The sequence below is a fragment of the Larus michahellis genome, chromosome 7 (assembly GCF_964199755.1).
Source record: "Larus michahellis chromosome 7, bLarMic1.1, whole genome shotgun sequence".
NCBI lineage: Eukaryota > Metazoa > Chordata > Aves > Charadriiformes > Laridae > Larus > Larus michahellis.
Window position 1 is genome coordinate 29,283,791 of NC_133902.1, and position 25,009 is coordinate 29,308,799.

Here is a 25,009-nt window from a genome sequence, read left to right on the forward strand (position 1 = left end):
GAATTGCTCCCCTTGCTACCAGTAGTCCTTAGCAAAGGAGGGGGGAAAATGCAATTTAAACCAAGACCAAACCTTCCCCAGGCCTCTGCCCAGGGAAACATCATTTGTGGAGAACTTCAAAGCGGTTCCTGATAATTTGGGGTGGGGAGAGCAGACCAAAGAGCGCTCCTGATTTGCCTTCATTTTACAGCGCTGCTGTTGGAAAGCGCTGTTAAGTGAAATGCAAATACTCTGTGGGAAGTTATCAGTTTAATGATATTTTGATGGAAGGTTTCTAATCCACTAGAAATGAGAAATCTGTTCTGACCTCCTTGTTTTGTTTCTGACATCCTGCTTTACCCGAAGTGCATCGCGCGGGTGGCACTGGCACTGCTCACCGCGCCAAGACCATTCTTCCAACTGGAACGGTACCCATCCCACAGTAAACCACAAAATACCGCTTACAGCAATGCAGGATCTTCACTGGGAGTCGCACATTTCAAGCTTAAGGTAGTCACCTCTCTTCCCACCAGTCAACATTAATTTACGGATACAGCGATTGAATAATAGTGGTAAAACTAAAGGAAAGCAGTGCCAGCATCCGGGCATCCGCAGAGAGGTACAGATGGCCTCTCCAGACACGGTGGAGCTTTAACGGCACCACAGGTTCAGCTCCCATCTCTGGAAAAGAGATACCTCATTTCTGAAATCACTGGAAAGTTAGGGAAGTTGCGTTTTTAACGGCACCCGCCACACCTATATCCACGTTTAACGTTTCAGCCTTGTCTCTAAGGTAAGGAAAAGTGAGGCTCATTAGAGGCTCTTTTTCTAATTAGCTGCTGCAAACAGATTTTCTTTTATAAATGCCTGAATGTAAAGTTATTTGTGTACCTAATTTCTTTTTTATGTTACATTTATTTTTAAGTGTAATTCACTAAGGCTTAACATTTGTAATTCTTGCAGGGGCATTACAACCAACGATGCACATCTATTACAACCCCTTAAATTGCCGCATTTTATTTCCATATGCTTTTGAATTGCTATTGAGCTTGTTTTGTGCTCTTCCTATCGTTAAAGTGTATTATTTTATTGTACATAAATGGTAAATAATTGATACCTGCCATCTGGTGCTAATCATCCTGCCAGCCCTATGTCTCCACCCTGTCCTTCCATCCCTTGCTAGCTCTCCCCCATCAGCTCTTCCCCTTTCTTTCCCAGTTTTCTCCATGTCTTCACCCCTTTGCTCCCCAGAGGTGCTTGCAGTGATGTGCTGCTGAGAAATGCACTGCCCTTCATCTCTGCTCAGCCCAAACCCTCCTCTTCCTCCCCTACCCCTCTCAGGGGAGGTGATTCCCCTGGGGATGCTCATCCCACCCTCTCTGCCCAAGCTCCCATCATCCCCATGGTCCGGCCAGTCCCATCACCCAGGGACCACTGGTGACCCCTGGCTGGAGCCGCTCTGCCCTGACACCGCTGGGCTCTGCTGCGTGACTCCTGCGGCACCCACGTGCCTCTTTACTCTTCCAGAGGAGGCCTCCTTGCCTGTATTTTCTCCTGCGTTAGCAGCCATGTGTACAAACCCGCAGGATACACCAACACCTGATTGCGGCCCTGGGTTTCTATCGGTATAGGCTGTGCTGGAAAAAGCAACTGGGCATTACGGTGCTTAATGGCAGCAAACGTCAAGTGCTGGTGGCTCCAGAGAGAAGCAACAAGCCAGAAGCCATGGTGACAAGGTGCAGTGACCACCTCCTAAGGGAACAACACGAAGTCCCTCCAAACCCTGAGGTTGCTCAGTGGTGAGGTACAATGGGCTACCTACACTAAAAAACACATCTGCAAAGCATCCAGTTGCTGAAGGCAAAGAAGGAAAAGCCCAGAGCTGCCTACAACCAGAGTGCACTTTCCATAAGTGAAGCAATTTTGTCTCTTAGCCTGAATGAAATCTTTCCAGACATAAACCCCTCCCTTGGAGGCAGGTTGTGAGGATGGAGAATTTCTGTCTAAATGGATAAAAGTTTGTCAACGCTGTGAGTGACCAAAAGCAAGGTTTTATAATGGGAAGAGCTGGGGAAAATTAGTAGCCAGCATTATTACCAGCCCAGCCGATAATAACAGCTTGCGCTGTGCAGATACGCGACCATCCGTGCTGAGCTAATTGTTGATAAAATCCTAGGGGTTATAATTAGCCCCGGTGGGACTCCTCGTGCTGCTGAGCCGAAGTGCGTACCTCCCTCTCTGCAGGGGGGAGCCGCAGGGCAGGGCGGTGGCCCAGCGCCCTGGGGGGCAGGATGCAACCTGGTGGAGCAGCTGCCGCCAGGCAGCACCGGCCCTGGAAGAGGGAAGGACAGGGGCGCTTGGGAATAGACGAGCCAGTGCTTCGCCCCGTCCCCTCTTTCCCACCTTTCCACGTGGTGGCCGAAATGGGCTGTTAATGACAATTTTCCATTCCGTCCTTGCCAGAGCACGAGCCCTCCTGCTGCCTTTACTGCCTGAGGGACAAGGAGGTGTCGGGATGCTGTACCTGTCCATCTGTCCGTCTGTCCACCCTGGGCACTGTATGCCGGGCACAGATGCGCAACTGCTCCTCTCTGCTCTGGGCAGCATCGCGGGTGCAGGCGTGAAGCTGCACGTGGTGCCCGACCCCTCCCGCAGCCCCCGGCGCAGCCCCCAGCACAGCCCTGGCAGTGTCCCTGGGGATGGGGTAGAGGTGGCCTTGGTCCCCTGGCAGAGCAGGTACCAATGGCACCTCGGTGGGTGGTGGGCTTTCTGCGTCTCCCTCAGTGCATGTGTGTGGGCAAGTCAGGCCAATCCTCCGGTGAAACCAAAGTCTCTGCGTGGCCGCAGTGGGTGCCAGCCTGCAGGGACCGCCGGGGGATGGGGCTCTGTGGGCTTCTGAGGTGGCAGAAGAAGGGGAGAGAGGTGGGGAAGGTCTGTGTGCCAGCTCTGGGGCTCAGGTAGCCCCAGCTCTGTGAAGGGGAGGTCACTGCTGGCCGTGGGTCAGAGGCAGCAATCTGCCTCTGAATATTGATGACCGACGGTCCTAGGAGATGGGAAATACGCTGAAGGCTAAAGGCATCCCTCCTGATGGACTGATGCCTGCAGTGTGTTCAGTAATGAACTGAGCTCCTTTCCATACCGCCTGTATTTTAGTGCACAGGGAACAGCCCTACCAAATGTGCCTCGAGCAACCGACTCCCGGAGAGATGCAGATGGGCTTTACTCTGCCCTGAACACCCTTTTTGGCAATCTTGTTTCACTGGGGGACCAATCGATCAATAATTAAAACATGGGATCATTAAAATCTCATGGAAACCTTCTCTGAGTCCTCACAGTGAAATATATCATCTTCTCTACTAACTACACCACTTGTCCTGGTTTTGTGATGTCCCCCAAGCACGGTGATCCGACCACAGCATCTTGCTGCTGTGGAGAGACGGAGACGACAGCCTCCAGGAGCACCAGTTGCTGGCGGCTCCCTCCGGGGCCCTGATGCATTTCCAGCATCGGTTGCATCATTTGCAGAGCGGCTGCGTGCGGGGATGTGCTCAGATAACGTGCATGCCGGCTTTTGTTTGGAAAACAGGGCGGTTTTAGTTACTTACATCCACCAGAAACTGGAAGTCCCAGGTCCCCTCACAGCTGAGCAATGCACCCACTGCAAGCCACCCAATGAGCAAGAGCCACCGTGACAGCCCGAAGTCCAGTGAAACCCCACCACGGCGGAGGAGAATTAAAGGCATTTTACCTGTTTGCTGCCAGGTAAAAGATGGCCTTGTAAGAGTTGAACCTGTAAGCTGGGCCCTTTTTTCTGTATTCAATAAATCTAGTGATGACAATAAGATGGCAGTTTTCCTACAGAAAACACAGACTTTTCCCAGGCGTCTAAATGTCAAAACACACCACACAGACTTTGAACCCAGAGTGCCCCCCCCGGCTCCTTCTGGCAGAACAGAGCCCCTCTGCCCAGGGACACTTTCCTGGGCGCACTCAGGCCTCTGAAACACTCTAGCTAAATGGCATTCATTAGTTCAGGGGAATTTCTTTAGAGGAAAAAACCCTGTACTGGAGCCAGGCGCCACCAACCTGTGATTAATAGCAAGTGGTGGGGTCTGCACTCGCCAGCGGGGGGGGGCCAAAATGCTCTTTCACTCCCAAATGTCTTTGGCACGAGCCTTGGCAGCTCTTTCTAAGCTTTTCCTGAAAACTAGCTGTCTTGCGGGATTAAAAGATGCTGCTGCGTCAACAGCTGTGCTTACGGGAGCAGGTGAGACGCAGCCCTGACGTTCCCAGGTTGTCCGAGCGAGACAGTTCCTGACCGTAGCTTTGCCTGGATGCTAATATTGGCTGCCGTACCACATCCTCTCCATCCCCTGGGAATGCAGGGGAGCAAGCTGCAGGGCAGGGAATACCACCCTCCTCCAGCCACACGGCCACAAGCCGACCCCTGCAGGTCCCCGCTGTGAGAGCCCGTGTCCCCGGGTCCCCGTCTGCGCCGCCCTGCAGCCTCCGCATCCCTGTGGGCCACGAGCATCCGAAGAAACGGCAGCCGCTGCCAAGGCTGCCGGTGCCCAGAGCTGGCACCGAGGCCGTGGACGCGTCCAAACCCTCCCACGCCCCCAGCGAGGCATCGATGCTGGCAGCGGTACCCGCCGGCATCGCAGCGCGCCGCGGTGACGTTGGCAGGGGCTAGTGTGGCAGCTCCCGGACCTGAATTTTCTCACTTGTGTCTGATGGGCTAATTATTATTGATTGACATTTTTGGAGTTTTTGGGGCACTTTGGGGGGGAAGAGCAGAGTGTGGGAAGAGGAATATGTTGACAACTTTTTCACATAATCCTTTCCAGCCCCCTCATTTTTCAGTCAGCCATGGAACGTGTCCAAATATCTGGGATTTTAATAAAATAAAAAGCAAGCGCATACTAACTCCTTTGAAAAATACAAGAAAACTCACAAACAGCCGTTTCCCTCCTCTCCGGCTCCCGTGCCGCGTGGCTGGGATGGGTGTCCAGGGGGGTCTGGTGGTGATGTGGGGAGGCTGCCACGCCAGGGCAGCTCTCCTGGCCCTGTGGCCACCCTGCTTGGGTGCTCAGGTGGTGCTTGGTGTGAGCACCTTCCCCTCCCTCCACAGCCACCGGGCCCCACGACAAGGAGTATTTATACGACCGTCCTCTGCCCACACCAGGAGCTGCATGGCATCCTTGGTCCTTTTACGAGGGAGGGAACTGGTGGTTTTGGAGCAGCACCCCTGCGTGCCCAGCTGCCTAAAGCAATGTTTTGAGAGCCATAGCTGCTGGCGTGTATTTATCCTCAGCCCCGCGTGGAACCCCGCCAGGAGCTGCACCTCAGCACACACCATTCAGGATCCCCAACGGGCTTCAAGCAGGTTTGTCACAGGAGAAAAAAAAAATAAAATAGCTCTTTGTATTAATAAGCAACAACCTACTTCAGCTTAACTGAACCGAAGCAAGCAATTGGTATTGCACGTGCTATAAAGATGTAGTTAAAGGTGGTTACAAGGGACAAATGATTGTGTAGTGGATACACGAGCATCGGCATACGCGATATCTACCTCAGCTGCTTTAAATGCATTTGCCCATGTTAAACCACTGCTGCTGGAGATTTTATTTCATTATTATTAATTACTACTATTCTATTATTAGTAATTATAACTGTCATATTACCTTTTCTAGGATGCAACTTGTGTACGGTAAATACCTAACTAGACAGCTGGATTTTAAACTGGCATCGAATTTTCCTTGGAAATGGCAACCCGAACTGCCTGCGTGGCTGGGAGGCATCGCTGCGTCCTCCCTGCCACGGCTGCTGGCACGGCAACGTCTCCCAAAGATGCTCCCTTTGCGTGCTAATACCGCGAAGGTACAATCCAGACACAGCTGGAGCCCTGGCTCCTACGAGATATTCAAACCTCAGCCTGCAAACACACACTCTTTGTATTTCCCCCGGGCAGCTTGCTTAGCCTTTAGGCTCCCTGGGTTTTGAATTGACTCTGCCTTTTGAGTGGGAGTTTTAAGAAAAAGAAAAAGACCCCGGCAGGTTGAAAGCAAAGGAGCCGGCTGTGCTGACTAACCATTTTGATTTAAGGCGAATGTGGGAAATACGGAGAGAAGTGAAGCCCCTGCTTTGTGAGCAGCGCATCGGCAGTCAGCGGCAGCACGTGCTTAAAATGGATCCCGAAACCCGCTGTCCTCAGTTAAAGATTATTAATGTTACTTAACCTAAACAAGACCGGACGGGAAGATTTTCCCCCAGCATGGATTAGTCAGTCAGGAGAAAAACGAAATTCAGCAGAAATCCTCTTAGTCATTTTTATCAGGGGTAGATTTTCACATCTGAATCTCAGCTGCCAATTTGCATGGATAATCTCAGATTAGCTTCAGTCTGTGGTTTATTTTTTCCCCCCTTCCTAAATAAACGCACTTTTGCAGTGACAAAGGAGATGAACAATTCTGTAGGAGAACGGCTGTGACATCTAAATAACAATGATAACAAAAGTCCATCTAAAAGCGAGCGGCCAGGGGCTTTTGGCTACCCCCCCCCCACTATGCATTATTCATAGTAGACAACAGGACCAAATGTGTACGCTCCCTGCGCAATTACCAGGAGAACATATTCAAAGACATATGCTGGTGCCTCTTAGTGAAAGGAGATGTGCAAGTACCCATTATTTACTAGGCACTGTTATAAAATCTGCAAGTTTGACTCCAAGGTTGCCGCTTAATTGACTCCCCCTGGTAGCTCTTGTCATCCATCTAATTCAAGCCATGCGAAAGCCTGGTTGTTGTTTTGTGTGCGTACAATACGCTGGCTGCTTTGGCACACGCTGCTGGAAAGAAATGTGGTTTGCATCAATTAGCCTTTTTTATAGCAAGGCGAGTGGCTGAATGACAGGGCATCTGAGAAGTACGTAAAACTTCAGCGCTTCACTCAAAGCAAATCATGGCTGGGGTCGTCCGTGTTATCATCACGGCTGCCTTTGGCCCTGCTCCTCCTGAGCACAGAAGCCTCGATAAGGATCATCTGCTCAGCTTACTGCCTTCTTGATCCACTAAATATATTTCCTGTGAGAAAAGCCTTCTGTGGGATTTATTAAAATCAGCCTCCTCAAATTCATCTCTGCAAACTTCCTTCCTCTTCCTCCCGCACTGGTTCTCTCTGTGTGCCGTAAGCTGCAAGGATCTCTGCACTGATTCCTTTCCGTATCCCCTTTCTGGGCAGGCAGTAACCTCTGCGCACGTGGAAATAATCTTCCTCCAGTCATCCAGACCAGTCCAGCTGTTTTTCTCCCAAAGCGCATCCCCTGGCGATGCACGCCCCTTCAGAAACGACGTACCGGTGGGTGGTGGCATAGAAGCACCACCAAAAGCACCAGAGGAGGATACTTTCCTCCATCCCCCTTCACAGTTGACATGAAGAAATCTGGGGTTAAATGACACCTCGGTGTAATTTATGCGTGTCTCCTCTCAGCCTTGCCCTCCCATTCAGCCTTGCACCAAACGGTGTTTCCCCCGGGCTGCCGTCTGTCGGGAGCGCTGACCTCCAGCCATGCTGGTGCGGCAGAGGCCAGGTAGCCCACGGCACCCGGCTCTCCCCGGAGGGACCCTAGAAAAAATCAGCAGCAGACGCGCTGAGGATGCACAGGTATGGAAAGGTGGCACCTCTTTCCTTTTAAAGTGGGAATGCCCTAAAAAAGGAAGGTCAACAGTTAAACCAAGTTTTGTGATGACAGTATAGTACTGTTCCTTAGCTGGTCAAATAAATATAAAAATCTGTATGGAAGCGCTCATCCTCACTTTGAATAAGAAGAAATTCAATTAAATCAGCATATTTTTGAGAATTCATGTGAAATACACGTGCTTTTTTTTAAGCAGCCCTGCTCTCTGCAATGCTTTGGGAGGTAAAGCATCACTCCCGGCTTGCCTAGGCTGGGAGGAGCGACAGAAGCGGCGATCTGATGTGCTTTCCACGCGAATCCTTAATGTAGACATGCTGCAGCACCGCAAAAGGGAATTGACTTCACTGCAAATGAAGCAAGGCCTTAAGTGCTTTGTTGAACAGCAGCCGAGCTCTTTGGTAATGAACAACAGTGACAAAAGAAATAAAGAAGCAAGCCGTGATAGCCTGATGTGGTTGCAGTGGAGAACCTGTTGTGGTGGTTGCTGGCGTGCGGGGTGACATGTGAATACAGTCTATCGCCACACGTTGCTGCAGTCTTTCACCAGAGGCTATTTTAAAAACCTTGAAGACTTGGCAATTAAGAGGACCTCTAATTGAAACAGAACAACGGTAGCATTTTAATTGCCATGCAGCCCCCCCTCCAGAGCATCATGGTCTAGCAGAAACCCAAGGTTTCTACAAGCAGGTTTTTTAAATTGTACAGAAGCCGTGTCATGCATGTGCTTTGCCTCAAGAGCGGTTTGCGTCCGTGGGGGAGGGACGAGTTACTCCACAACACCAGGGCCACACATAGGGGTAGAAAAGACACACTGCTTCAATGGGTGACACTCGCCCTGGAAACCACCGCGTTGGAGGACAGGGAAACCAACTGCAACCGCTGGGCGATTTAAAATGTGTTAAGACATGTTCTGGAGGCCAGAGTTGAGCCTCCTTAAAACAGACCATTGGCTGCTAATGATTAGCAGCCGGACAGGGTTAGGGAAAACCCACCGGTGTTGCACAAACTGGGACGGTGGTTGCACAAACTGGGACGGTGGTGTTCTGATGTACCCTATGGTGGTGCTGCACAAGTTGAAGTCGCACCAAAGAGATGAACAGAACCAGAGGTCAGGATATTCCTTCCCACTACCCGGGTTATCCTTCGGCTTGGTGACACCGACACAGAGCTCTTCAAGGAAGGGGAGACGTTCATTCCTCCTATGGCTAGGAAGAGGAACACCCCAGGTAACATGCAGAGTGGTAATAAGTGGGGTTCTTTTCTTCGGGGGTGGCAGAGCACTGGAAGAGGCTGCCCAGAGAGGTGGCGGAGTCTCCGTCTCTGGAGACATTCATGGACACGTTCCTGTGCAGCCTGCTCTAAGTGACCCTGCTCTGGCAGGGGGCTTGGACTAGATGATCTCCAGAGGTCCCTTCCAACCCTACCATTCTGTGATTCTGTGATTCTGTTTCGGCAGCAGTCTCACCACAGCACAGAGACATGGCAACGCTGCGAGGACGGGGACCCTTCAGGGGAGGAGGGCGATGCTGGAGGCACCGGGAGCAGTGCCAGTGTCCCCTATGGCGTGTGCCAGGGCCCGCGCTGGGCAGGAGCTGCTGGCAAATATATGTTGTAATATATTAATATACTTTTATAATTCCTTTCATTTCCGGGAGCCCCAAGACATGCCGCAGCAGATAATCCTGCTGATTAGCTGAATCAAAGCTTTGTGAGCAAAAACTGCACACTATTTAGGGAGCTGCGCAATACGAAATCGATGTATTGAAAGAGCGCTCTCCCCAGCTGCTGTTCCACAGCCCCCCTCCGCTACCCATTTCAAGGTACAGTGACATCCAAAGAACGGTCGCGGTGGTGTTTTCCATTGCTAATTATCTGCTGGTTCTGGGCTGGATGGCGCTCAAGACATAAAAGACACCGTCCCTTCCCCGAGGAGATGAAGACCCAACGCATGGAGGGAAAACAAGGGCCAGGAGAGGAGGTTTCTGCTGCAAGACACCACACCTGGGCTGAAGCCGCAAATGCTTTTTAGGAACAAGTTTGCAAAAAACGGCGAGCAGGTGCCTGGCACGAGGGGGGAGAGAAAACACAGAACAGCGGATGAAGAATAGAGATGTTTTCCTCTACCCAAAAGCTGTATCAGGAGTCTTAATCTAAAACCAGCCGAAGCCAAACCCCTTGCTGCAACCTTGGGATTCGCCCCTTGTTTCTGCAGAAAAATCCCAACGTTGGGTGCTCCCATCTGCAGGTGGTTTCCCCTGCGCGTTTCAAAACTAGGTCCTGGTCCTCCTCAAGGGGAAGCAGATGGCAACAGTGGTGTCGGGGGGAGCAGCACCCCGCAGGACCCCCGACACAGCCTTTGCAGCACCCATGGGGGGGCACCCCCAGCACCCTTGTTTTCATCCCCTCTCGCCCCGGCAGCACCGCGGGAGCCTGATGCTCCGCCGCGGGAAGGACCTATTAGATAATTGACTGTATCCCCTGCCAAGGCAGGAGGCAGTCTCCTGACAGAGGCTGTAACAGATATTAAACATACTGCTCTTGATCGCAGCAAAAAAAAGGCCACTGGAGTAATTTTTTTTTTTAACCCACTAAGTAAAAGCTTTCTAGCTAATATTAATAGGTTTTATCTGATGAAAACGGTACATTCATGAGGGAAGGGCTTTTCTTTTTTTTCTCCTCCATTAAACTTTCGAAGAAATGTTTTAATTTTTTTAAGCTGTCATTGATTTTTTTTGTAAGCAAAAATGGACATGTTCAAGCAGAAAAAAAATCCATTTCATTGTAAACCAATTTTCATTTAGGAAAACATTTCAACATACAATTTCCAATTTGGTCTTGTCGCATCCTCCTTGTCCCGCTGTTACACAGGTCAAAGCGTTACTGCAGATTGATAAAGGTGCAAAAAAGTGAACTTCTTTTAGTGATAATCGGAACATTTACATTTGTTTCCAGACAGTTTTATCTTCCTGCTTTCCTCTTTTTCCGTCAGCCCAAGAGACTAACGCCCTCATGTAGCTGCACAGTGGCGCCAAACCCATCACGGGGATGTTTGTCCCTCTCCCTCTGCCCATTTCTAAATGACCTCCTCAAGCAGACACAGAGCAAGACCTGTATTTGGGTGAGCAGGCACCAGCACCACCACTGCGGGTGATGACCAGCAAATAATTCCCCTGGTGAAACCAATCCCCTTGCTGAAACGCTGCCTGTCCCATGGTCACAAAAGCCACGGTCCCCTCAGCCTTGCCTGGCGGGGGGCATGCGGGATGTGGAGCCGGAGAGGGGGGCAGCGGGGGGCAGAACCCCGGCAGGGTCCTGCTCTCTCCAGCCCAGAAACATGGGATCACCAGCATGGCAAGTCACTCTATTCACCTGGATAACGTGACCTGCTGGGCTTTCAGACACGGCAATAAATAATAACAAATAAATTAATAATTATTATCAATAATACCAATAATTTTAAAGTAATAAAGTAAATACCAGCATTGCCGGCGGTGCCAGCACTGCACCTTTTAGCCCTGTGCACCTTGTGGCCTCATTAGCCCCAAATTATGCACAGCCAGGGCCATGTACGATCCAGTCTCCAGCAGCCAGGGCTTCCCGCAGCCTGCAGCCTTGGATGTATTTTGCAGTTATCTCCGTTTGGTACCAACTGAAGGAAAAGAGGGAAAAGGTGAAAAGCAAGGAAGCGGGCTCCCGCATTGTTCGTCTCCGAAGGCGGGAGGGAAGCTGCAGCTACAGCCCGCAGGGGCACCGTCTGCCGTGAGTCAGCAACCAGCCAGATTTACTGCCGATTGATTAAATTAACATTTGTTATAAGCCAGGGAAGGGAGGAAGGGCGGGGGGAGAAATCCTCTTCACGGCTCTTGAATTATTTATGCCCTGGAAGCCTCCACACCGTGCTCCGGGCAGGCAGCAGCGACACAAGCTGCAAGTCCCCACGCGTGGGACAGGCTGGTCTCCCGCAGGACCTCCCGTCCCCTGACGAATTACAGCAACATGGGCTGGTATGGGGTGTGCAAGATGTTCTGCTCCAGAGGGCATTTTCCTCCCGTTATTTTGGCTGGGAGCTTTGTTTTCCCAACCATGGCGTGAAGGGTGATGGTAAAGCACCTCTGGGTTTCTAACCCAGTCTTCGCTGAGTGGCGCAAGAGGGAGGGCAGGTTTGTGTGGGCAGGGGCAGGCATGGGGGAAAAACCCAAGCTGAATTCCCACCAATTCGATGTGATGTTTTTTTCCCAGGTGCCAATAGCGAATCTGGATGGAGTCAGCTGGATGCTCTCAGATGTCAGCAACAGCTGCCTCCCTGTGCAGCGTGTGCCCCGCGAGGTGCTGATTTCGGGACTGGGCTCCTGTCGCTCTGTGGGGGCTGTCCGGGCTCAGTACGTGCCTGGCGGGGAGGGGGAGAGAACGTGGCGGCACTGGCAGGAGACGTGTTACACAGGCAGTGCCTGAGCGGGATGGCCCTGCCGGGAGAGAACGTCCATGCAAATCTGGGCGCTCCAGCCACCAAGCCAGCCAGGAGCGGGGACTGCAGGTCTTTTGTTCTCGTGGCTCACGCCGGGTTTCAGAGCCAGCCCCGACGCAAGACCATAGCCCTGATCACAGTGGCCATCTATCTGCAGGGTTGGTGGCCGGCCTGAGTGAGAATCACAGAATCATAGAATGGTTTGGGTTGGAAGGGACCTTAAGGATCATCCAGTTCCAACTCCCTGCCCTGGGCAGGGACACCTCCCACTAGACCAGGCTGCTCAAAGCCCCATCCAGCCTGGCCTTGAACACCTCCAGGGATGGGGCACCCACAACTTCCCTGGGCAACCTGTTCCAGTGCCTCACCACCCTCACGGTAAAGAATTTCTTCCTAATATCCAATCTAAATCTCCCCTCTTTCAGTTTGAAACTGTTACTCCTCGTCCTATCTTTGCACCCCCTGATAAAGAGTCCCTCCCCAGCTTTCCTGTAGGCCCCCTTTAGGTACTGGAAGGCTGCTGTAAGGTCTCCCCAGAGCCTTCTCTTCTCCAGGCTGAACCACCCCAACTCTCTCAGCCTGTCCTCACAGTGAGGTGCTCCAGCCCTCTGACCATCTTCATGGCCCTCCGCTGGACCCGTTCCAACAGAGAAATAAGGCAACTCTTCCCTTTCTGCTACAGACTAACATCCTCCATGCAAACACCATCAGGATGCGTTTCCTTTCCGCCGTCTGACCCGCCCAACGGGGAGGATGCCATAAGTCCCTCATCCCCTGCAGGGTGACAGGCAAGAAGCACGCTCCCCACAGGGATGGGGACACATGGGGGGGACAGGAGAGCAGAGGAAGGACAGGAAGAGCCACTAAGGTGGGAAGGCAGCAGCAAAGGTGACCCCGGGAGCAGTGCCACCTCCTGTCCCCACCAAGCCTTCCCAAAGCCCAGCCACTGTCTGTGCCTTTGCGTGGTCTCACCCCACAGCCCACATTGGCATGTGGGGGCTCCCTGGCCCCCCGTAGCCCCGGACAGCCCCCCCAGCTCTCCAGAGCCCCAGGCTGCCATGCAGCTCCCCGGCATCAGCAGGGCATCCAGCGCACCTGTACCGGCGAATAAATTTACGTATTTAAACTCCTCGTTACGGTCAGCCATCAAATATTCATAGTAACAGATAAACGAGGAGAGGAGGGGTGAGCCTATTGCACAAGGGCTGAAAAGGGAAATAACTTTTTACAACCAGCCAATTAAGTTATAAATCTGGATACGTCCAGGATTTATTTAACGTGCTCTCTAGATGTAAGCACGCCACAGTTGCTGGGGGAAGCCACAGCTGCAAGCGAGGGCAGGAGGCGTGCGGTTTGTCCAGCCCTGGGCGAGAGCTGGAGGGGACAGTAAGAGGAGGGGGAGGTCAAGGAGGAGAGGAGCCTGGTGTGGGGTATGGGCAGAAGTCAGCGAGGAAACTGAGGAAAGCCCCCTCCACAGCCTGCAAGGGGACATGGGGGTGCATGGTGGGGGGATGGCAGCAGGGCTGATGCCTGCTGAGCCGGGGCACCAGGCAGGTCTCTCCTCTCCTACTGCCCAGCTTCATCCAACCTGCAGGACGCTATAATCCTACCTGCTGGGATTTAAGTTGAGGGGTCTATTTGCTACTGCGGCACAAGATGAAGAAGGTAGCAAAAGCAGAGAGATTAGCTCAGGCCACCTGGCCCCTTCCCACAGATGCCCAAAGGGCCATTGCCCAAGGACCAGTCTCTCTCCCCAACAGCCCTGCCGTCCTGGTTTGCAGTGGTGTGGCTTGAAATACTGCAGGGAAAAAGCCACATCCTTGACGTGAAGGGATGAGACGTGGCACTAGGGAGGGACCACATCTGCTGGCACCAGCCAGAGGATGCCCGGGCAGCCCCTTCGGCCCTGACTGCACCGCGGGGGCGGTTTGGGATTCCCTTCTCCTCTGAGCAGTTGCTCTGCCTTAGCTCAACCTCCAGTGCCTGGAAAGACACCGGCAAGAAGCTGTTTCAGATTTTCAGTTACCAGAGAGAGGGCGGCGCACGGAGGGAGGTGCCGCTGCCCTGCTCCCTGAACGGCTGGCAGGCACCGGCACCCGGCAGGTACGCAGCAGCCCCGGAGGTCATCAGCAGATTTTCCTCCATCACTGATAGGAGAAGGGGTGGACAGGGTGGGAAGGCTGTTCTCTCGCTGCACACCCCTTCCCCGGAGCCCTCTCCCCATCCCCGCTTTCCCCAGGTGGCTGTGCCCACTTTTCCCACCGGCCGGTGCGGAAGCCCCGCAGCGAGGGGGAGCCTTGGCGAAGCTCATTTCTGTGCAAGGATTTTCCCTCAGCCAGGCCAGGATTTTCCTAACCCCCAAAGGCCCAGCATTGTAAAGGTCAAGGCGTATCTCAGCAGCGCAGCGCATCCGGCAGGACGAGCGGATGCCTGGACCCCTCTCCAGTGGCCGGCACAGATTCCCAGACAATATCGCTTCGTGAAGCTCCAGGTTTTCTGCATCCCAGGGAGCAGAGCTGGCAGGGAGGGTCAGAGGCACGCCAAGGGGAGTTCAGTCAGTGATGAAGTTTCCAGTCATATTCTATTTTAATGTTGAGATCCTCCATTTGTTCAATTCTTAAAGGTGACCCACAAAGGAAAGTACAATTTGGGCTCATGCCCAGTGTTCGCTTCCCTGTGCTGAATAAAAAGACCTGGAAGTAAGTATTTTTATAAAGCTACTTTTTGGCATTAGAAATGTGGATCCTTGCTTTACCTCAAGACTCTGGGGAGGCAAAAGGACTCGCATATGGTGCAGTTACAGAAACGATAACGATGTGAGCTGAGTGGCTGAGAGGTGACCAGAGCAGGCTGTTTGCTGCCCGGTGTTTCTGTTTGTTTTGTTATTAACATCACTTAATTTCAATGGCCAACTGACATTTTGGATAAAAAGCCTTTGTTAAAGCTGTAGCATCCTTCCCGCTACTATGGTAGGCTTTCCACAGCCTCGTCCTCCATCTGCTTCAGCAAAACATATTGACTATCACTTCCATCAGCTAAAAAAGCAAACAGGAAAAATTTTTAATAGCTTTTCACCTCCATGACTTTCATCATACAGAAAAGATACCTATGAGACAGCAACACACAGAAGAAAAACCCCATTCCAGGCCCCAGGTGACCCCAGGGCCGCCCTGGCTGTGCTGGGCTCTTTGTTCTTCCATGAGCCACGGGCGAAGGCGAGTGCGGTCCTCCCATGAACACATCCCTTCCACAGCACAGGCACCCCCTGAACCCTGTTTTGGGGCAGGATTTGTGGGTATCATCCCATCAGAGGCCACTGGCATGAAGCCTGTACTTCTCTGTGCAGGCTTTTGTCTTGATCTGCATGCGTGTCCTTGGAGCCACATCCCCACCACCCCTGCAGGGACACCCCCACCCCCCTCCTCTCGCCTTTCTCTTATTTCCAGAGCCACTGTTAAGAGCCGGTGTAATTTCTGACCCCGGGTGTATGCCTATACAGTTGGCAGTAAAAACTCTCAGAGAATTTAATCACTAATAGAAATCCACTCCCTGTGGGGCTGACACCGCTCTTTGGTGCATTAAGGTTTTTCTTGTGCTGCCCCCACCTTTTCCAGTCCCTGCTGCTGGGCCAAGGCTACTGCCAGCCCTGAAGTGCTTGCCCCGGGTGTAGTGTGCCAGGCGCGCGGGCAGGCAGGGGGAGGGCAGCGGCGCAGGGCTGGGGACGCTGCTGCAGCTCTGCCTGTGCTGACTCACGCCCGCCGGACGCTCCTGCAAATCCCTCTGTTTCCTATGCCGCTGGAAAGGTACCAAGAGCATTAGCATTGCCAGACCAATCTCTGCAAAATAAGACAGCCTGATCCTTGCAGTAGCTCCTGTTACAGCCCCCGGCTCCCTTCCCCGTGTCCTCCAGCCACCCGTCTCGCCCGGGCCAGGCAGCCTCCCTTCAGTGTGTGCTGTGCGCCCGATGTTCAAAGCAATATCCTTGGACCTTCTCCAAAAAAAGGCCTCCAGACCTGGTAAGCCGCTGCCATAGCTTCTTTACAGCCTGTTGTTGCCCCTCCCATGCTCCTGTCCTCCAGCGAGTGATGGCTCCTGCCTGTTTGACCCATCCCATGGCACTGCCTGGCCATGGGCATCACTATGTCCATGCAAGGACCAGACAGACAGCAAAGTGGCCTTCAGCAACACCAGAGACTCGGATGTTGGCCTTTTGTTGACACTTGCAAGCATAGGGAAGGCGAAGGCTGGCCTGTCCTGCACCCCGGGAGGCTCACATCCCACAAGCTCCCCTTCCCTTCAGCCGCAGGCAAGTGATTTATGGCCTCTGTGCCTCCGTTTCCCTGCCTGGGACCCAGACACGCATCCCTCCCTCTCCAGGCTGCTGTGACGGTGGCTGTGTTTAAAGTCTGAAGTTCCTGGACACTATGGCAACGGGTTCATACAAATACTTAGGGCTGAGCCACCCTTTGTTTGGGGTTTCTGGAGCTCTGGTGTGACTGATGAGCTCTCACCAGACCAAAACCATCTCGAGCAGACACTGCCGGGGCCAGGCTCCTCTTGACGTCAGTAGGATTTGGACCAGGGCCCATCTTTCAGAGGAGGCGAAGCCAAAGCTGCTTTTAAACCGCACTGCTTCTGCTGACGGCAGTGAGGACAGAGCGGGGTGCAGGTCCACAGTGGCCCTGGTGGGGTCCTCCAGGGATGGAGCTTGACCAGATCCACTCACTTTAGTTCACTCCAGCATGACAGATGGCTGCTGGGACCACTACCTTTCCCCAGGTCTACTGGCTTGGGCAGAGCATCCAGCACTCTCCCTGGCCTGAGAGCCTCAACTGTTGCTTGGGAAGATGGGGCTTCCTCTGCCCAGCTCCTCAAGCATCGCCCATCATCCTTGCATGACTTCTGTTTCACCAAGGTTTCCTGAGGGGACAAGGTTACTGCCACCAGGGTCTGCTGACACCTGGGGACTGAGGGGGACTGAGAGTCTACAGAATCAGCTCTGGTTGGCATTTGCACTGTGGGAGACACCAGAGAGACCAACCACAAGACCCCATGGTCCCAGAGGTCTCTGAGTCAATACTGCAAATGCCAAATAACCAGCAGTTTGGGCTCTCCCAGGGTGTCTCCCCTTCCTGTTGGGCATCCAAGCATCTCCCTCCCAGTCTCAGTCCATGCTACAGCGTCAGAGACACGGTGAAGGTCTGTGGACAGAAAGCAATTCCTTCATTGCCTCTTGTGTCTCCTCCGCAGCCTGCCCTCCCCATGCCCCAGGGCTGAGCTGCTCCTGGCTCTGGCTCCTGCTCTCCAGTGTTTGGTTTATGCAGCCGCCTCCCTGTGGTCTCCCTCATCCAGAGGCTCCTGGGGCCTCCAAGCCACCAGCCCATCCCTCAGGCTGCCAGAGGGGCAGTGGGTGTCCAGGAAGGGCCCCGACCTGCAGCAGGAAGCCCAGTATCAGTGTGTCATGGGAAGGGAGCGCTCCTCTCCCAGCAAGGCAGCGTTCCCAAAGAAGCACACGTCCATATGCCTGGTGCTCACTTTTGCTGTCCCCCAGCAGCAGGACCCCTGTCCTGGAGGCGCTGGGGCTCAGCGCACCTCGGTCCCCTGCCGCCTGGGCAGAGACCACGCCAGCCGCAGTGTCCAGCAGTCAGGATCCAGCCAGGACAGGCGCGCAGAGCCGGGCTTCGGGCACGCTCCCCCTGCCCTGGGACAGGCAGAGCCTTTGCTGATGCTCCAGCCCCACTGCTCCAGGTGCTGGCCATGGACTGGTGGTGGTGTTGCTCTGGGCATGGCTTCCCAGCACCCGCTGCACGGGCTGATGGCTTTGGCTCCGGGCTTGCCACGTGCCTGGGGTACTGCTCCAGGCTGGAGGTTCCCGGGCAGGATGGCAGCATAATTAACTGCTAATCTTCCTCCTCCCTGGATTTGTTCAGCTCCGCTAGGTCTCCCTGCTGCTGCTTCCAGGCATTTCATTGTCTCCCGGCTCCTTCCTGCTCACCCTCTTCTGTCCCAGGGCTGCTCTCCAAATCCACCAAAGCTGCTCCTTGGGTCTTACACTAATTTTAACAAAGGCTCTTCCTTACCCTGGGGATTTTGCTAGTGTCTCTGTCAAAGCTGCCTTTGAAAGCCTCGCTACTCACGCTCACTAATAATTTAGTGTTTGGCTTCTGCATGGCTTCCTACTGTTCTCCTGGCTCCACCGGTCTCCCTCCTGCTTCACTCGTCTTCTTCCTCACGCAGGTTGGGAGCAGGAACCAGTTAATATTTGATTTCCCCCATGACTGCTGTGTCTGGGAGGCATCGGGGGATCAGCGACAGCCGCCCAAGGAGGGAGCGTGAGCCCCCCTAGAGCTATTCGCAGCCCTCCCAGATGTCTCACTTCACCTCCTTTGTGCCTCGTGATGTCCTGTCCCCCCGTCCCTCCCCACACCCACCCCCCCAAGGTCTGTTCTCCCTGTTGGTAATTCATTATCTACTTTTAATGCCTTGCTGACGTCCTCCCCTTTGTCTGATGGTGAAACTCCGACCAGATGTGAAGCTTCTTCTGTTACTAATGGCAAATCCTTTTGCAATAGCTGGTTGGAAAATGGGGAAACCATTTTCCTGAAATAAAAACTGAAACGCTGGACTCATTTTCATTCTGCGGGTCTCACAAAGGAACAGGTTTTGTTTGGCATTATCTCTACCTTTTTTCAGAAAATCACTCTTTGGAACTGTGGTTCAGAAGATGGGTTTGTACTGTCAGTACTTGTGTTGCAAAACGTTTCTCTTGCTGTCCCGGTCTAGTTACTATTGCTCTCATGGTCCACTTCGCCTCTGAAAAAAAGAGAAAAGGGGGCGATAGAGAGGGAAGAAAAAGGTGCAAATGCTCTGTTATGTGTTCAGACCTCAGAAAACTGAGGTCACTGGTAACATTCCCCAAAACACCATTTCCCTCTGTGCTGAGCACGCCCGGGGGGATGCGTCGATGGGCTTCAGGAAGGGGGTGAAGCGCGGCTGAGAGGAAGGTTTCTGGTTAGGCCTCAAATTGTGTTTTTATCATTTGGCATCATTTCCAGAGTGCTTCTGCAAGCTTCCTTGCTGCCATGTCCTTGCTTTGGGTGCTGCACCTGGGGAGGAATAACCCCATGCACCAGAACAGGTTGGGGGCTGACCTGCTGGAGAGCAGCTCTGTGGAAAGAGACCTGGGAGTCCTGGTGGACAACAGGATGACCATGAGCCAGCAATGTGCCCTTGTGGCCAAAAAGGCCAATGGCATCCTGGGCTGCATCAAGAAGAGTGTGGCCAGCAGGTCGAGGGAGGTCATCCTCCCCCTCTACTCTGCCTTGGTGAGGCCGCACCTGGAGTACTGTGTCCAGTTCTGGGCTCCCCGGTTCAAGAAGGACAGGGAACTGCTGGAGAGGGTGCAGCAAAGGGCTACCAAGATGATTAGGGGACTGGAGCACCTCTCTTATGAAGAAAGGCTGGGGGATTTGGGTCTCTTCAGACTGGAAAAAAAGACGGCTGAGGGGGGACCTTATCAACACTTACAAATCATTAAAGGGTGGGTCTCAGGAGGATGAGGCCAGTCTCTTTTCAGTGGTGCCCAGCAACAGGACAAGAGGTAATGGGCACAAACTTGAGCATAGGAAGTTCCACCTAAACATGAGGAGGAACTTCTTTACCCTGAGGGTGGCAGAGCACTGGAAGAGGCTGCCCATAGAGGTGGTGGAGTCTCCGTCTCTGGAGACATTCAAAACCCGCCTGGACGCGTTCCTGTGCAACTTGCTCTAAGGTGACCCTGCTCTGGCAGGAGGGTTGGACTAGATGATCTCCAGAGGTCCCTTCCAACCCTATGGTTCTATAATTCTATAATAAGGTGTTAGGTTGTCCCATAGTGCCACCCCCACTCAAAGTCACCCTCAGCCAAATTATTGTCAAAATACAGCAGCACCGGACGCTACGCAGTGGCAGAGCTTTACAGCAGCAGCAGCAGAGCTGCGGTACCCAAGCAAAGGCCTTGAGAGCCTGCAGCCGGAGCCACGCCACACCGGGCCAGCATCTGAACGGCGACTCTGGAGCTGGAGGGATGCAGATAAGGTGTCAGCATGTGCCCCTTTCTGGCGAGCCAGCACAGACTGCACTTTCGTCTTGCATTTGGGCCGTGTGTGCTGGGATCTGCACCATCCTTTTCACTGAGACAGGTGATAAGAGGAGATCCTGGACGGCAGGAATCCTGAGCACTGCCAGCAAGCTGGGAGAGAACCGTCCTCCCGACCAAATGCTTATTCTCGTCACTACAGATGTGCCTATCTATGTTTTTCCTTCAGATGCAAGCATTCATTTTTGCAGCTAGTCAGAAATACACTGACAAATGCCAGCCTGAAATGTTTAATCTCTTGTTCAATGAACTGTCACTGAACCAAAAAAAAAGATCTGCAAGGACATGCCTGGGCTCCTGGTGGATCTGCTCAGAGCCAGGATTTGAGGAGCCTCCCAGACTTGGTCGTGATATTCTTCCAGTTGACAGGAAATCTAGCTAGTTTTTAATTTTCAGTCTAATTCAGAAGGATTTTTGCTTTTAATTTCTGGATATGATGGCATATCCTGTGAACTGGAAAGCCTGTGCACCAGCAAAGCTGTGCATTAGGCCAGGGGAGGTTCTTCTGTCCTGTCACTTGGGATGAAAAAGTCAAGGAACTTATTCGATACCCCAAAGAGCTGAAACAATAAACAGAATATGCAAACCGCAGCCACGCAAGGCGGGATGAACACCTATGCTGCCCGAGAGATGCCATGGGAGCGGGTGCAGCAAGGACACTGGGTCACCACCATGAGATGGTCTGGGGTGGGAAGAGCAGGCAGACAGAAAAGCTGCGAGGGACGGCTGTGGAGAAGCGCGAGAGGAAGTGTCTGACAGGGGCTGAGAAGAAGGGAAGAGAGGGAGAGATGCGGGACCATGCACCAGCAAAAACAACCCTGCAGTCATGAGCAAAGACATTTTTCCTCACATGATTTTTTCCATGTGCAAGGAAATGTTTCTTTGTGAAGGCAGAGATTGTCAGCAAAGGTACTTCCCTTTTTCTTTCCCTTTGCCATCACTGTCTCTTTTGAAGGTCTGGAGCCTGCCAGGCAACGCCTTTTCTGCTCACCACCACCACCACCAAGGAGAGGTGGCCATACAAGGAGCGACTGACCGCAATGAAGCCGTGGTTCATTGAACTGCCCGACTCAAGACTTTTGACCTGGGAGGAAAAAAGCCCTGGAAACAGTGACAGCATCTTTACCTAGCTTTTACCCTGAAGCTGAAGGCAACAGCAAGGAGCACAGTGACAGGAACAACCAGGGCAGCCTCTCCTGGGCCTTCCGTCCCCTCACCTTGGCTCACAGATGTATTTTGCTCTTAAGAGCAGGGCTGGTGGGTCTCATGGGGTGAGATGGGCACTGCTGAGTGGACGGTGGCAGCAGGAGATGCTCTCTGCTCCCCTCTTTTTTTTCCTTCCCATTCTTTTTTTTTTCCTGGAAGCCTTTGCTGCTGAAGTGCCATCCTGGTCAGCAGGGGCAGAGCCGTCCTGTGTGCAGAGGTGCCACCGGCACGGGGCATGTGCCAGGCATTGCTCCTCCACTGTGCAGTGAAATAAAAGTAGGTCAGGAAACTAGGTTTGGCAGAGCTGAGGACTGGACTGTCACCTCACTTGCCATGGCTGTGGGAAGGGAAAACTGCCAGTGCCAGCCACCAAGCAGTCAGAGCGGGCAGCCCCTGCCCTCCCGAAGCCACGGCACCATGTACAGCCCTGCTGCTGCTGCACCCGCCTCTGGCAAAGGATGAAGATCTCTGCAGGGACGCTTCAGGTCTTGCAGGTTCCCCAGCCACCAGCTGCATTTGCCTGATTGATAATTGAAGCAAACTCCCAAGCCCAGGGTGAAGGCACTAATTGCAAATGCCCACTGCCTCCCCCAGAGTGGCAGGGCAGTGCCCCGCAAGCCAGCACCACGCTCCTCTTCATCGGAGGGGTCTGCCACTGGCCACAGATAGGGGAACAGAAATCACCGCATGGGGCCCCCAAATATTCGACTTTGCCCTGTTAGTGAGGCAGAAAATCACCCATGAGGCTGCTGCCTCCCACAGCCGAAGGAGCACTCCTTTGTTTAAGACACTTTGTGCAGAGCCACCACGTGTGTTTCTGTGATGCCCACTCCAAAAGTCCCCTGAACATTTGGGGGCCTCAGGACGCTGGGCTCTGGGATGGGACTGGACTTTGCAGGTCAGGGCAGCAGAGAGGATTTCTAACTGAGGAGGATTTTCATCCGGGGACTGCAGGCAGAAGGGCTGGTGTTGGCACATGGTGAGTTTCTGGGAAGAGAAGTTACCTGTGATAAACCCCTCGTAAGGGAGGGAAGATTCAGACCTTGTCACCTGCAAAGCAACTCAACCTATGGAGACTGTGGCTGCATTTTGGCAAGCGAGGCCCTTCTGCGTCAGGTGGGGGTGGCAGTGGCTGGGGTTGGGCAGGGAGGAGCGGGACAAAGCCCCCGCTCCCCACAGCAGCTGGGGCAGGCAGCCAGAGAAACATGGACATGGCCGGTGCCTATTGAAACCCCCATCCCCAGCTGCCCCCCGATCCGTGGCTCCCCCTGTGCAGTCGCCCATGGAACTTTTCAAGGGGCTAAAACCAGTGCCGCTCCCTCCTCGCCCCCGGCTAATTGCTTTAATGCATCCCGAGGTGGCCGCCCTGCCTCCCTCCCACCAGCGGCTCATCATTTATTCACAGGGCTGAAACCCCCCGAGCAGCATCCCGCTGGCCGTCACGCTGTGGGGGGCTGATGCGGGGCGGCTGGCCGGCCATGGAGAAGGATGACATCATTTTTGTGCCGGGAGCGAGGCGCGCGGGGCCCCAGGAAAGGCTTAGCCCACTTATCTTCCGACGTACACCTACAATTTTCCCTTTCAATCTCCTTCCAATCTGGCTACTCCCACGTGAGTTACTAATATAGGACACGCAACGGGGCTTCTCCCCGCCTGGTCTATCCTCATCTATTTGACTAATTAGCTCAGTTTCGCTTGGGGGGGCGTGGGGGTAGAGGAGGGGAGAGGGGAAGGAAAAGGAGGGGGGGATCTTGTCCAAAATCCACCCTTCTGCTGCATCTTCCCTAAGCCTAGGCTGGTGGAGCCGAGCATGGTTCTGCTGACGCCAGCCAGCAGGACCCTCTGCGGGGCTGGTGCTCGGTGGCTCTAATGCCACATCCAATGCCCTGCAAAACGGAGGGACACGTTGGCCCCTTCCCACCCACCCTGCCAAAACACCTGCCCACAGCAGCAGCCCTGCAGGTGCTGGGGCAATACTGTCCTTGCCCTGGGGACATTACAGACCCTGGCTGGTTGGTGAGGCAGGGCAGGAGGGGAGCAAACAGCAGAGGGGTACTAATTTGTTTTCCTCCTGCCCTCTCCTGCAGCCTGTCCCCATGGCAGGTCAGAGACAGACAGAGGGTTTTGGGGGATGTCCCCTGCCCTGGGAGGGAGTCCCTGACCTGCCAGCGCCAGGACCCACCAGCACCAAAACTACCTGCAGCCAGACCCGTGGCACGTGAGAAGCTTTATGAGTCGTTTGTCGGGGAACGAGTGGTTAATTACCATGTGCCACCGCTGTTAACCTCTGCAAATAAGTCTAATTATCACAGATTAATGAACAGAGCACAGGCACATCCGAGGAGCCGTCGCTGAGGGTCTTTCCAGGGCCATATTTCATTATCTTTCTGAGCGCTGCCGTCCTGCCTCCCCCGCTGTCCCCCCCCAGCCATGCGCCCTACTGATGCTTCAGCTGGTCCCTGAGAAATGTGGCCCCACGGCTCCCGCGCTGCCACAGCAGTGGAGAGACCCCCAGGGGGGTACCAGGGAAGGCACAAAATCAGAGGCCCTGATGGCTCCCAGAGCTTGTCCCACGGATGTCAGCATGGACCTGCAAGGATGCTCGCATATCAGGGCCATCTCCTCACACCGAGTTATGGGGAGCACCGTGATGTTTGGGTTATGCCTACCGCAGAGGCCCCAGCTCTTGCGGGTAAATAATCAGACGAGATCCTCCTATCTCATCTGGGAAAGAAAAAAAAAAAACAAAAAACCTTAAGTGTGTCATTAGCTCTCGTGGTTGCAGGGAAAAGCTCAAGCAAATCTCACGAGCTGAGAAAGCAGACAAAGGAAAAAGAGACCAGGGTTACTGACTTGTTTTTTTTTAAAAGCCCACTCCTTCCCCACCACCACCTTACGAGAGCCTGTGGCCAGGCAGAGGGGAGTCCTGGCACCCGCCGAGGGACAGGCAGCGGCGCAGGCAGACACCTCACAGGGCACAGCTGCAGGACCAGGCTCAAGGCGGCAGGAACGGCAGAAGGCTGGGGATGGGTTGGGATGCAGCCTCGAAGAGAGGGGCATTAATAAATGATCAGATTTTACGATCATGTCAGGAAAGCTTACACTTCCAGCATTAAAATAAATAATGAAACATATTTTTTTTTAGCTATTCTGGCTTATTTTCAGCACTTGCTGAATGGCTGATGCTTTGTTATGGTTGCTTACCCAGCACTCAAGAGCATCCTTTCAGATTTGAACCAATTAGCCCACGCTCACCTCCACGAGCGCTGCTACAACACACGCACACAACTGCCGTACTGAGGCTCCTGCACCAGCAAATCAATGGAGCCTTTTCTTGTTACCCTGCCTGAATTTAAGACGTCTCTAGCCCCATCTTCACGTGGTCTGAAGCCCCATCTTCACGTGGTCTGAAGCCCCATCTTCACGTGGTCTGACACTGGGGGGGTTTGCCAGCGGAGAAAGGAATTCTGCGCATGGGGATGTGCTGCCTTTGCAACCAGCATCTTACTGCCCCGCAGAAGAGCCC